The following is a 14530-nucleotide window of genomic DNA, read 5'->3' on the forward strand; positions in this document are numbered from 1 at the left end:
GGCTCTCTCCTCAGGTCAGGTCAAGCTGGCAGTTATATAGAATGTGTGCTCTGTTATCTCCTCTCAAATCTTTGTTGTCCATTGTGTTTCCTTCTGAAGTCAATTGGATTCCTGATAGACAAGAGAATGTGTAAATTGATTTTGATTAAAGTTGAATGTTCAGTATATCTGTAGGTTGTGCTGGGTAACCCATGGTGTAAATGTTAGTTTCAGTTCAGAACGGTTTGGAGGTGCTGGCATTGGATTGGGGTGGACAAAGTTAAAAATCACACAGCACCAGGTTATAGTCCAACAGGTTTATTTGGAAGCACTAGCTTTCAAAGCGCTGCTCCTTCATCAGGTAGTTGTGAAACAGGACCATAAGACACAGAATTTATAGCAAAAGGGTTACAGTGTCATGGAGCTGTAATGATGCATTAATCAAATTTAGATTAATTCTTTCATCTCTTAGAATGGGATATGCTAGTTTTGATTCTAAATTCTAAATTCTAGATTGAGCTAAAAATCATATAACACCAGGTTATAATCCAACAGGTTTATGTGGAAGCTCACTAGCTTTTGGCGTGACAATCACCTGATGAAGGAGCGTCGCTCCGAAAGCTAGTGTGCTTCCAATTAAACCTGTTGGACTATAACCTGGTGTTGTGTGATTTTTAACTTCATCAGGTGGTAGCAAAACAGGACCATAAGACACAGAATTTAAAGCAAAGGGGTTACAGTGTTATAGAGCTGTAATGATATATTAAACAAATTTAGATTAAGTCTTTCATCTGTTAGAATGGGATATGCTAGTTTCAACTCTTTAATATGTAAATCCCAGAACTCCTTTTAAGTTACATTCTTAAAACAGCTTCAGCTTTTTTTACCAATAGGCACCATCTCAACTCAGACAATGCACTAAAGGTGTGAGGTTAAAGTCTGTCTGTGTCCAAATGTTGAGTCAGACTGGTTCGATTTCTAAAGTGGGGCTTAAATAATCTTACATGGATTCATGCAATTTTTGAGCATGTTGGAACTGGTGGTCAATGCATTGAGCATCGTACCCTGTTCTTCTGAGGACATCCTTGAACACCTTGAGATGTTCGTCATGTTCCTCCTCATCGGAACAGATCCTGTGTATGCGCAGGACTTGTCCGTACAGGATGGCTGTTTTAGTTTGCTTTGGGTGGAAGCGAGAGGAGACCAGCATCATGAGGTTATCCGTGGGTTTGTGGTCGAGTGAGGTGTTGAGGTGCCCATCCTTGATGGAGATGCATGTGTCCAAGAATGAGATAGATATTAAAGAGTAGTCTATGGTAAATCTAATGGTGGGATGAAACTCATTGATATCACTGTTTCAATGTCTCTTCAGCATTGGTCCAGAGGAAGAAAATGTTATCAATATACCTGGTGTAAGTGTTGGTTGGAGATTCTGTGTAGAGAAGAAGTCTTGTTTGAACCTATGCATGAAAATGTTGGCATATTGGGATGTAAATTTAGTCCCCATGGCTCTTCTGTGTGTCCGGATGAAGAACTGGTTGTCAAAGGTGAAAATATTGTGGTCAAGAATAAAGTGGATGAGTTGTAGGATGGTGCTCAGAGATTGGCAGTTGTTGGTATTGAATACTGAAGCTGTTCCTTTGATGCCATCATCGTGGGGAATGCTGGTGTAGAGTGCTGAAGTGTCCATTGTGATGAAGAATGTTCCCGGATTGAATGGTCTGTGGGTGCTGAGCTTCTGTAAGAAATCTGGGGGGGGGGGGGGGGGTCCCCTGTACAATGACTTTCAAGCTGCCTTTGACAGAGCAAGGAACAGCTTACAGCAAGGAAGTGTACCGACAACTGAACAACCAGGAAAATTACAGGTAACTACCTGCTGATCCGACCAAAGAGCTCACCCGTGAACTAAAAATATTGATCAAGACTTTGGATCCAGTCCTTCAGGGTTCCCTGCGTACTCTCATCCCATACGTCTCGCATAGGCAACTTCTACTGCCTTCCAAAGATGCACAAAGCCGACACCAGGACATCCCATCATATCAGGCAATGGGACCCTGTGTGAAAACCCTTCTGGCTATGTCAAAGGCATCCTGAGACCCATTGTACAGGGGACCCCCAGCTTCTGTCATGACACTTCAGATTTATTACAGAAACTCAGCATCCACATTCCTCGTCACAATGGATGTGTCAGCACTTTACACCAGCATACCTCATGATGTCGGCATTGCGGCAACAGCCTCAATATTCAACACCAAGAATTGCCAATCTCTTAGCACCATCCTACAAATCTTCAGCTTTATCCTCAACCATAACATTTTCACCTTTGACAGTCAGTTCTTCATCCAGACACAGAATAGCCATGGGGACCAAATTTGCACCCAATATGCCAACATTTTCACGCACAGGCTCAAACAAGACTTCTTCTTTATGCAGGACTCCAACAACACTCAACACCTGGTACATTGATGACATTTTCTTCCTCTGAACCCATGGAGAGGAGTCACTGAAACAACTACATAGTGAGATCAACGCGTTTCATCCCACCATCAGACTCACCATGGACTACTCTTTAATTTCTGTCTCATTCTTGGACACATGCATCTCCATCAAGGATGGACACCTCAGCACCACACTCGATCGTAAAATCAATGATAACCTCACAATGCTACACTTCTTCAGCTTCCACCCGAAACATATTAAAACAGCCATCCCCTATGGACAAACCCTACGCACACACAGGATCTGCTCAGATGAGGAGGAACATGACAAATCCCTGAATGTGCTCAAGGATGCCCTCATAAGAACTACAAGACATGCCAGAGTCTCGACATGGATACCACCATTGGGGACACCACTAACTGTGTACGCAGCAGGTGCTCATGTGTCTCAGCCAACACTGTCTATCTTATACGCTGCAGGCAAGGATGCCCTGAGGAATGGTACATTGGCAAGACCGAGCAGAGGCTGCAACAATGGATGAATGGGCACAGCACAGCAATTTCCAGCCAGGAGTGCTCCCTCCTAGTTGGGGAACACTTCAGAGGTCTGAGTATTTTGGCCTTGGACCTTCGGGTGACCATCCTCCAAGGTGGACTTTGGGACAGACAACAATGCAAAGTGGCCAAGCGGAGGCTGATAGCCAAGTTCAGTACTCATGGGAATGGCCTCAACCAGGACCTTGGGTTCATGTCACACTACAGGTGACCCCACTACACACACACACATGAGAGCACACACACCAGTGCATGCGTGTGCACACACACACACACACACACACGCAGACCCTGTCTCATACACAAGCTCTCTCTCATACGCACAACCATGCACCCCCTGCACTCACACCCACGCATGCACCCTCTCACATGCTTATACCCCATCTCTCTCACACACACACACACTCACTCAATCTCTCCTGCACACACACACATATAAGTTTATGGGGCGAATTTGTATTTGCAGAATTACATTTTGTTTTGCTCACAAACTTCATGAAACCATGTAAGATTATTTAAGCCCCACTTTAGAAATCGAACCAGTCTGACTCAACATTGGGACACAGACAGACTTTAACCTCACACCTTTAGTGCATTGTCTGAGCTGAGATGGCACCTATTGGTAGAAAAGCTGAAGTTGTTTTGAGAATGTAACTTAAAAGGAGTTCTGGGATTTACATATTAAAGAGTTGAAACTAGCATATCCCATTCTAACAGATGAAAGACTTAATCTAAATTTGTTTAATATATCATTACAGCTCTATAACACTGTAACCCCTTTGCTTTAAATTCTGTGTCTTATGGTCCTGTTTTGCTACCACCTGATGAAGTTAAAAATCACACAACACCAGGTTATAGTCCAACAGGTTTAATTGGAAGCACACTAGCTTTCGGAGCGACGCTCCTTCATCAGGTGATTGTCACGCCAAAAGCTAGTGAGCTTCCACATAAACCTGTTGGATTATAACCTGGTGTTATATGATTTTTAGCTCAATCTAGAATGTTATGTTGAGTTGATTGTTCTGTTAGAGAAGAGGTGTACATTTGAATTTCAGGCTGAACAATGGTTTCAAGCAGTCATCTCTGTATCTATGTATTTTTCCCAGACCTCAGCCCAGTTGTCCCTTTTACTTTTAAAAGATTGAAAAGGCAGGGTCTTGTCTAGAATTTTAGATGATGTGTACTTTCGCTCAATCCTACAGAATGGAGGCTCAGAGGATCAAGGATTGAGCTGGAGTTGCCAGGTTCCTGCTTTGTATTTTATGTTAGGAACAGTTGCCATCTTGTTTCTATGTAGTGTTGGGAGATTGGGAGTGTTTGGTCTAGCTGCTAGGTATCTCCTTTCTATTGATCTCACAAATTTGTGCATTTTTCAAACTTTCTTGAAAATGCTGAGGTAATTCAGCTGCTGGGAAAATTCCTGCCCTAAGTAGGTTAAGCATTGCTCCCCATCAGTAAGACCAATCTCTCAAACACATCAACATCACACAAGATAGAAAGGTTTGTATGAATCAGTACAAAAAAATCTCCATTATCAGTTTTAATCAATTATTGCCTGATATTTGGCCAATAAGGCCGGAAGATAACTGAATTAAACTGAAAATTAGTTGAAGTAAGCAGTGAAGTTAAACAGATCACAAATCTGATACAACAAGGACAAATCAATTGACTCAATTTGAACTCATTTAGCCTGAATTTGAAGCAATAGTGGTACTTGTTCTTTATTTAACCTGCTTTTCCAAATCAACCTATTTGGAGATATTATTACACCTCTCCAGACCAGGTGGGACATGAATCAAGGCCTCTCAGTCCAGGGATAGGAACACTACCACTGAACCTCAATAGTGCCCTTTCTTGGTATTCCCAGGCAGTCACCCATCCAAGCATTAACCATCCTGAGTCTGCCTAGCTTCCAAGATCAGACATTTTCAGACTAGTAGGCAAACTTGACTCTGGTGGGACTCAAACCCTTAACTTTTGAATGGCAAATTCAGCTACTTCATAAAGGTCCACTGCACACTCCATTGAGGCACAGACGATATCCTAATGGTAGTACAGTGGTGACCCCGGAATCCGAGCGTCCTATTGTTCGAACAACTAGGAATCCGAACAGTTACTTTGAGAAAATTTTGCCCTACAATCTGAACACATTTTCAGAATCCAACACCACGTACTGTTCAGGTCGGACATTGTTTGTTCAGTTCGTCCCAGGAGGTAGTCGTGAAAGCATCTATCATGTGTCTATCACTAGTTTACCTCGTGTTTTCACGATGATTTGTGCTTTTTTTTAATTATCACCCTTTTGCATCACCATGGCATCCAAGAAGAGCAGTGAAGCAAATAAGTGCATTCATCATTAGTACTCCTCACTAAGGTAAATGAAGTTATTTCCATGTTGGTACATTTATTTCTTTTATTATTATTACTTGATATTTAGGTCATTTACTCATCTTATTTTACCTTAACCATGTGTATTTGCAGTTAAAAGTATCTTGAAAATGGTTTTTTTTGGGTCCAGAAATGGATTAATTCACTTTCCATTATTTATTATGGGGAAAATAGTTTCGGTGATGCATTTTGGAAGGTCGAATCTGAAAGCTGAGTACAGGATTAAGGATAGGATTCTTGGCAGTGTGGAGGAACAGAGGGATCTTGGGGTGCAGGTACATAGATCCCTTAAAATGGCCACCCAAGTGGACAGGGTTGTTAAGAAAGCATATGGTGTTTTGGGTTTCATTAACAGGGGGATTGAGTTTAAGAGTCGTGAGATCTTGTTGCAGGTCTATAAAACTTTGGTTAGACTGCACTTGGAATACTGCTTTCAGTTCTAGTTGCCCTATTATAGGAAAGATGTGGATGCTTTGGAGAGGGTTCAAAGGAGGTTTACCAGGATGCTGCCTGGACTGGAGGGCTTATTTTATGAAGAGAGGTTGACTGAGCTCGGACTTTTTTCATTGGAGAAAAGGAGGAGGAGAGGGGACCTAATTGAGATATACAAGATAATGAGAGGCATAGATAGAGTCGATAGCCAGAGACTATTTCCCAGGGCAGAAGTGGCTAACACAAGGGGTTATAGTTTTAAGCTGGTTGGAGGAAAGTATAGAGGGGATGTCAGAGGCGGGTTCTTTACACAGAGAGTTGTGAGAGCATGGAATGCGTTGCCAGCAGCAGTTGTGGAAGCGAGGTCACTGGGGACATTTAAGAGACTGCTGGACATGCGTATGGTCACAGAAATTTGAGGGTGCATACATGAGGATCAGTGGTCGGCACAACATCGTGGGCTGAAGGGCCTGTTCTGTGCTGTTCTATGTTCTATGGAATCCGAACTTTTCGCAATCCGAACAGCCTCCTGGAACGAATTAAATTCAGATCCGAGGCACCACTGTACTTCTTTTTTCATACTACCACTGTGCCACAAGAGGCTCATGGTAGTACTTGACTGATCCATCAATTAACTTCAGGCGACTACAGCTGAAGGTTTTTAGCAATGCATTAATGTGACCATAAGTGACCTTGGCAACTAGAATTCTGGGGGTAATACGAGGAACATTCCCAAATGGGAGTATTCATGGGAGCTTCTTTCAGTCAAGTTGGAGTTTGGCAGGTTTTGTATGCGAGGACAATTCTGGCATAAAGATTTTAAAGTAGAAAAAAATTGCTGAAACTCCAAATTTTAGTACTATTTGGATGGAAATCATGTGGGAAATTTAGTTTGTCAAGGTCTAAATGTAATGAAAAAAGGTGAAAGGTATAGTTTTAATAATTGCTAAAATTTGCAAGATAGCTTCATAAATATGCAAACAGTGCACTACAGCGAGAAGAATAGCATTGAAAATTGTGATATATCGTAAGATTGTAAGGAGTAATATCTGGAACTGTGTGAATAGTACTTTCCATAATAGTGACATAAGACAATACATAACTGAGAGAGAGAAAACATAACCTGGAGGAGAATAACCATGGCTTCAGAAAGTAAGCTATATTGAAGTTGTACTCTACATAGATTGTTGAGATATAATTAACTATTATTGTTATTGTTTGAACATGCAGATAATTCAGTAATCTCTCCAAAACTAGAATAACAACCATGCAACACAGTGATAGATGTGAAGGGCTCTAAAACACTGAAACTTCAACTTTACAGAAGATTGAGCAGTTGGAACACACTTAAATTATTATGCAAATTCTGGAGTTCCATATTTCGAAAGTGACATAGAAGCAGAGCATCCAGGTGCATCAATGATTCATAAAGGTGAGACCAGAACTGAGATTATAAAAGGAACGAAACTGGAAAGTTCCAGAAACTGGGCATGGCAATCACAATGTGCAAGTTAATTGCTTTGTATTAAAAACAACATATAAACTTTACCTATTGATTTTGATGATTGTAGTGTGCATCTTAGCATGGAATGTACCCTTCAGCAGGGGCCCAAGTTCATGCTCAGCCTGCACCTCTCCAATACAGCCTACAAACTTAAGACAAGGATGTTCCTTAAAAAGAGAGTGTGCAAAAGTGGAGGACCAGGTGGAAGCTCAAGAAATAGTATAACAGGCCAAGGAGAATGTCCCAAATTTATCTGATGTAGCACTGGAAGGTATGGTATAATATGTGAACAGGAAGAGATAGGCTCTCTTCCTTTAGGGCACTGGTAGACGCTGCGGGCACATACCAAGAAAGCTGAGACCGTAAATGATAGCAGTGATCATTGTCAGTAGTACCAATCTCAATCTAGGTATGGTGACAAAAATGGTTTTACAACCTTAACATGAGGTCAAAATCAGTGAAATCATCCTCATGTGTCCTTGACTTCACACAATACTTAATTCACAAGACGACCTTCACTCACATCTCGCTAAGATTTAGAAATTGTGAATCAAGTCTTGCATACATAGCTTGACCTCACCCTTACACTCATAGCAGGGTTGCAATCCCCACATTCGTATGTCATAATTTGAACGTAACACTAGCTGTTGAAGTGTGGCAAACACATTCCCCAAATGTATCGCATCATAGTCAATACTTGAATGACAAGGCCACAGTTCTCAGGGGAATTTGTCACAATCTCACCACAGTTTGGCAATTCATCCTTCAGCAGATTACTTGGATAGCTGCAAGTTCCCTTCCAAGCCACACACCATCCTGATTTGGAACCACATCACCATTCCTTCACTGCGGCTGGATCAAAATCCTCTAACTCCCAAATAGCACGGTGGGAATACATTACAACAGATGGACTGCAGCAGCTTAGGAAGGCAGCTCACCATCACATTCTCAATGGCAATTAGGAGTGAGGAATAAATAGAACAATGTGATGGTATTACCATGTATCTGTTGTCCTTACCCTTCTAGGTGGAAGAGGTCATAAATTCAGAAAGCGTTTTTGAACAAACATTAATGAGTTTCTGTAATAACCCCCTGTGGTTTTGTACCTGAAGATCCCCCTATTAATGAATCCCCTATCACTAAAGCCTTGACACTCTTTATCCTCCCCTGTAGTGTACCGGAGCCACCCGTGGTGTATGAACCTGACACTTGTTATTATCCCTGACAAATACCCATTCCTAGAAGTATCTTGTACACTATAACAAAGACAGGGTTGCAGCACGAGACGCCTGCAGTTCCTGTTTTCCTCTACTCTGCCTAGTGGTCACTTTCTGTCTACAGGGTATTCAGTGTTTACCTGCACTGCCTGTGGTCAGTATAATCTCAGCATCACAGATGCTCCACAGTGAGACCACACACCACACCAGCTCAGATGTGTGATTAGCTAGTGAATGCAGTTGAACACACTTCCTGTAAATATGGTGACTAGGGACTAGGGACACAGGAAGTGTTCATGAACTCACATAGTTCAGGAAGGACTATCACAGGGACAAGTGCCTCTGCAATGACTTTGTTTTAGATTAAGCTTGTTAGGTACTCCGTTTAAAGAAGTAGAATTATGCTGGGCACGTCCTGTAACTCGGAATGCTCCTATTGCATTGCAAGGCCTTGCCTTAAGACTTGGGAGACCTTACTTTAAATCTAACCTTTTCTTCCCATCTGTTACTTTTATCACCTTGTTATATTGGTCCTAACTTTGTTAGTTAAATACAAGTGAAACCGATTGTTTCAAGAAGTATAGGATTTTCTAATTTACAGCAATTTGTAGACAATTCCTAGCAGCAGTTTCTTACTAACAAATGAATTTACAGCTTTTCTGCTTTCCACTCTCTTTCAAACTCAGCACCAGCTGCTCCCTCAAAGATCTCACTGTATCCTCAACTCCCAAGGTAGGTCATGTGGACCCTAAGCTTTGGCCAAGATTTATATTCTCCTACTTTGCGATGTTCTCTTGCAGGTTCTGTTGCAACCTCAACTCCAGGAGAGTGAGCATTCCTGCACAGCTTATATAGACCAACACCCCCATCACCGCTACAATCAATCCTGATAAGTTTGAGTTATCCTTTAGTTCAGAGGTCAAAGCATTCGGCAAAAGGGTTAGCATGTTAGTGCTATAAGTGGTGAGAGATTGTTAGCCGTTTAACTGTGTGAGTACATCATTTCAGCATTAAATCCCTAACTGCACACTTGTAGACTCTTTTTTTCCTTTGGTTTCTGTTTTGATTCACTTTCTGGGGCTGGAATAGGAACAAGCCTTAGATGCTTCGTTTCCACCCCACCCCCACCACCCCATTTTATTTGCACATTCTTGTGCATCAATATTTTTCACCAATCTGAAGAGAACAATAGCAAGTGTGAGTTTTCCTTTCAATTCTTTCACCCTTAACACCAGTCCTCTGACCCGCAGTACTCCCCACCAACATTGCAGGTAGACCTCTCCTTTCCCTTGACATCCCTTCTTTCATCCCTCAATCTCCCCCATTGCTGTGGTCATCATCTGATCACCCTTGACCTTCTTGAGCTTCCCCCGAACCCAGACACATTCAGTTTCCTATGCCCACACTTAACTTTACACTGCCCCTTGTTCAGTTCTCCTGCTCCTTTAACTTTGCTGGTGCACCTTATGACACCAATGAAACTTGGAAACATAGAAAACAGGAGCAGGAGTCGGCCATTCGGACTGCTGAGTCTATGTACCGTTGGCTGATCATCCAAATCAGTACCCTGCCCCTTCTTTCTCCCTGTACCCTTTGATTTCTTTAATCCCTAAAATCTATATATATATAATATATATCGCCTACTTGAAAATATCCCATGTTTTGGCCCCAAACATTTTCTGCGGCAGAGAATTTCAGAAGCTCATCAGTCTGAGGGTGAAGACATTTCTGCTTATCTCAGTCCAAAATGGCCTACTCTGTATCCTTAGATTGTGACCCTTGGTTCTGGACTCCCTGGTCATCTGGAACATCCTTCCTGTATGTACTCTGTGCCATCCAGTTTGAATTTTATAGGTGTCTATGAGATCCTCCCCTCATTGTTCTGGACATCAGTGAATATAGTCCTAACTGTTTGAGTCTCTTTTCATGCATCAGTCTTGCTCTCCCAGGAACGTTGTATGCCCCACTCTCAGTGTGGAGCTCTCACTCTTCCTTCTCACTCTTGTCTTTTCACTGTAACTCTCCCCTTTGCCTTGCTGTTTCTTCTCTTTCCCAGGAACGTTCTGGTACCCCAAACAACCACATACCTTAAGCTTATTTCTCTGCCATATATTTAGACTCCTATCAGTAACTTTTCTGTTGTGTCCCTTTTGTTTTGAACCCTTTTTGTTTTCAGTCCCTCCTGCCTGCCCAGGCTGGTTTGCTGGGATCAGTCACCATGGCTCCCTTACTGGTTAGGCTGCGTATGCCAGACAATGTGCATCCTTACACTGTGACCATTTTTGACAAAGAAACACTTTGTGTTATGAAGGACATATACAACTAAAGAAGTGTGCAGTATGGAAACAGGCCCTTCAGCCCAACAAGTCCACACCAACCCTCTGAACAGTAACCCACTCAGATCCATTCCCCTACCCTGTATTTACCCCTAATTAATGCAAGGAATCTAACCTAATAGAGTCATAGAGAATTACAGCACAAGAAAGGTCCATCAAGTCTGCACTGATCTAAAACAACTGTTTAACAATTTTAACTGCATTTCCAACACTTGGCCTATCCGCTTGTATGTCTTGGTATTGCAAGTGAACATCTCAATCTTTCGTAAATGAGGGTTTCTGTCTCTATCACACTCCTTAGTCTGCTGTGACCCAAGGAAAATAATCCCAGGCTATCTAATCTCTCTCTATCTAATCTCTCTTCACAACTTGTTCGCCACAGCTTTCTCAACTCTCTTGTTAAGTATTTTTGCCTTCCCTGTTTTTTGAAAACCAAATCTTAATTATTTAAATGTCAGCCATTCCCTATTATTAGTCAAATCTCAAATGTTTTTTTTTGGAATCCACCACCATCTCCTGCCCTGTTGAAACATTCCAGGTAAGCCCATGGATTCCACCATCAGGGTACTTTCCTGAGAATGCCAACAGGACTTATCCCCGCACTGTCCATCTGCATCGATGCCTGGGTGGAATCAGAAGTGACTAAAAACTCAATGAGTAATCTGGAAGGTTATTAGGGCAGTTGAAAAACTCTCTTTTAGTTTTACATGCTGCTCGTGCAATAAAAGAGACAGTGACACATGGACACGATGTTGGCTAAATGATAGGAAACAGAAAGAAGTGAGAACAGTTATTTTTCTGACTTGAAGAAGGTGATCCCAGGAGTCGGTGGTAGGATCACTGCTTTCTTTGACCTGGATTTAGGTGACACTCATCTATAACATAACATTTCGAAGTAGAATGGTCTGTAAGAATGATAGTCATAGTCTTCAAGAGGACATGGTCTGGTGGAATATGCACATGTGGCAGATAAGATTTAATACAAAGAAGTGATATACTTTGATAAGAAAAATGACAATAAGCAATATAAAATAAAGGGGACACTTCTACGTTCAGGTATAGCTTGACTTGGGACATGTAATTTCCAAGGCTTTAAAACAGAGGCATAGAGTACACAAATAATGACTGGGAGCAGAAGTAGGCCATTTTTTCCCTCGAACTTGCTACTCCACCCAATAGGTTCATGGCAGACTTAACATTCCACATGTCCAATTTCCTGCCCTTTCCCCATCACTCTTGATTCCTCTACTCATCAAGAATCCATCGATCTCAACCTTAAATATATGCAAAGACAAACAGCCATCTCTGACAGGGAGTTCCAAAGACTCACAACCCTGTGAGAGGTGAACCTTAAATTGATATCTTTTTTACTCTGAGACTATGTCTTCTGGTCCTAGACTCTCTTATAAGGAGAAACAGCTTCTCAGCATTTACCCTATCAAGCCTCTTAAAATCCTATTTGTTCCAGTGTGATGACCTGTCATTCTTCTAAACTCCAACCTGTTTAATCTTTGTCCATAGGACAAAGGGTTTGATCGAGTCAACCTTCTCTGAATTGTCTCCAATGCAATGACGTATTTCCTTAAATCAGTGGCAAGAACATCTCACAGTACTCCAGATTAGGGCGACACGGTGACTCAGTGGTTAGCACTGCTGCACCAGGGACCCGGGTTCAACTCCCGCCTCGGGCAACTGTCTGTGTGGAGTTTGCACATTCTCCCCGTGTCTGCGTGGGTTTCCTCCGGGTGCACCGGTTTCCTCCCACAGTCCAAAGATGTGCAGGTTAGGTGAATTGGCCATGCTAAATTGTCCATAGTGTTAGGTGCATTCGTCAGAGGGAAATGGGTCTGGGTGGGTTACTCTTCAGAAGGTTGGTGTGGGCTTGTTGGGCTGAAGGGCCTGTTTCCACACTGTAGGGAATCTAATCATAATGTAGAGTATCAGCACCTTGTACATTTGCAGTAGGACTTCCATACTGTTATATTCCAACCCCCTTGAAATAAGGGTTAACATTCCAATAGCCTTCCTAATTATATGCTGACTTATGTGCTACATTTCTGTGTTTCATGCTTGCTGCAACTTTCTCTTTTAAAACTTGCTTTTTGTTCTCCAGTCCAAAATGAATAACTTCACATTTTTCCCCATTATACGCCATTTACCAAATTTTGCCAACTTTCCTAACTTATCAATATCTCTCTATAAACTGTCTGTATCCTCTCACGACTTGCTTTTCTCCCTATTTTGCATTGTCTGCAAATCTGGCTCCAAAACATTTGATTCCTTTCCCCAATGTCATTAACATATATTGTAAACAGTTGCAGTCTTAGTATTAGTCCCTGTGGAACACTAGTAGTTACAGGGGGTGGCCAACCTGATAAAGAGCTCCTTATCTCTACTTGCTGTTTCTGGTCCATTAACTGATTCTCAATTCACGCCAATTTACTAACGTCATAGACTCTTATGACTTAGCCTTTTGTGAGTATCTTCTGGCTGTCCAAATACAATGCATCCACTGGTTCTCTTCTAGTACACTCTTGTTGGAACTTCCTGGAAGAACTGTAATGATTTAGTTAGATATGTTTACCCTTTCATGAAGCCATGACTAGAGAATCAACGTGATTAGATGATGTTAAAAATCGCACAACACCAGGTTACAGTCCAACAGGTTTATTTAGAAGCATTAGCTTCCTTTATACTTATATGTGTGTGTGTGTGCGTATGAAAGAGAGAGTGTGAGTGTGAGTACACGTGAGAGAGTGTGTGTTTGCATGTGTGCATGCTTGATAAAGTGTGTGTGTGAGTGTGTTGGTGTATAAGCCTGTAAGAGGGTGTGTGCATGGATGTGAGTGTGAGTGTGTGCGTATATGTGTGTGTGTGTGTGAGAGAGCGCGTGTATGAGAGAGGGTCTGTGTGAGTGTGTGAGCATATAAGAGTGCCTGTGTATGTGTGCTTGTGTGTGTGTGTGTGTGTATGTGTGTGTGTATGTGTGCTTGTGTGTGTGTGTGAGACAGAGTATAATGTAGCGGGGTCACCTGTCGTGTGACATGAACTGAAGGTCCCGGATGAGGCCATCCCCATGGGTATCGAACTTGGCTATCAGCCTCTGCTCAGCCACTCTGCATTGTTGCGTATCCTGAAGTCCTCCTTGGAGGATAGTCACCCAAAGATCCAAGGCCACATGTCCTAGACCACTGAAGTGTTCCTTGATGGGGAGGGAATATCCCTGTCTGGCAATTGTTGCACCCCATGGTTGGATTATGATTTTCCAAATATGGTGCTTTTACTTCCTTCGTAATTAATTCCAATGATAGCTGTTAGACTAATCAACTTATAGTTAGCTAATTTTTGCCTCCCTCCCTTTTCAAATAAGGGTGTTACATTGGCAGTTTTCTAGTCTTCTGGCACCAGAATCCAAGAAAAATTGTAACCAATGCATCCACTATCTCTACAGCTATTTCTTTTAGTATCTTCAGATGCAAACCATCTGGACCAGGGGACTTATCTGTCTTTAGTTCCATTAATTTGCCTAATATTGATTCTCTGGTGATGGTGGTGCCATTTAATTCCTTATCCATATTCACGGGATTCAAAACTGTGTTAGTGGGATTTTCAAAACACCTTCTACTGCAAAGACTGAAGCAAAATATCTGTTTTAATCCTCTGCCATTTCCTTTATCCCCA

This window comes from Chiloscyllium punctatum, chromosome 14 (genome assembly GCF_047496795.1).
Source record: "Chiloscyllium punctatum isolate Juve2018m chromosome 14, sChiPun1.3, whole genome shotgun sequence".
Classification (NCBI taxonomy): domain Eukaryota; kingdom Metazoa; phylum Chordata; class Chondrichthyes; order Orectolobiformes; family Hemiscylliidae; genus Chiloscyllium; species Chiloscyllium punctatum.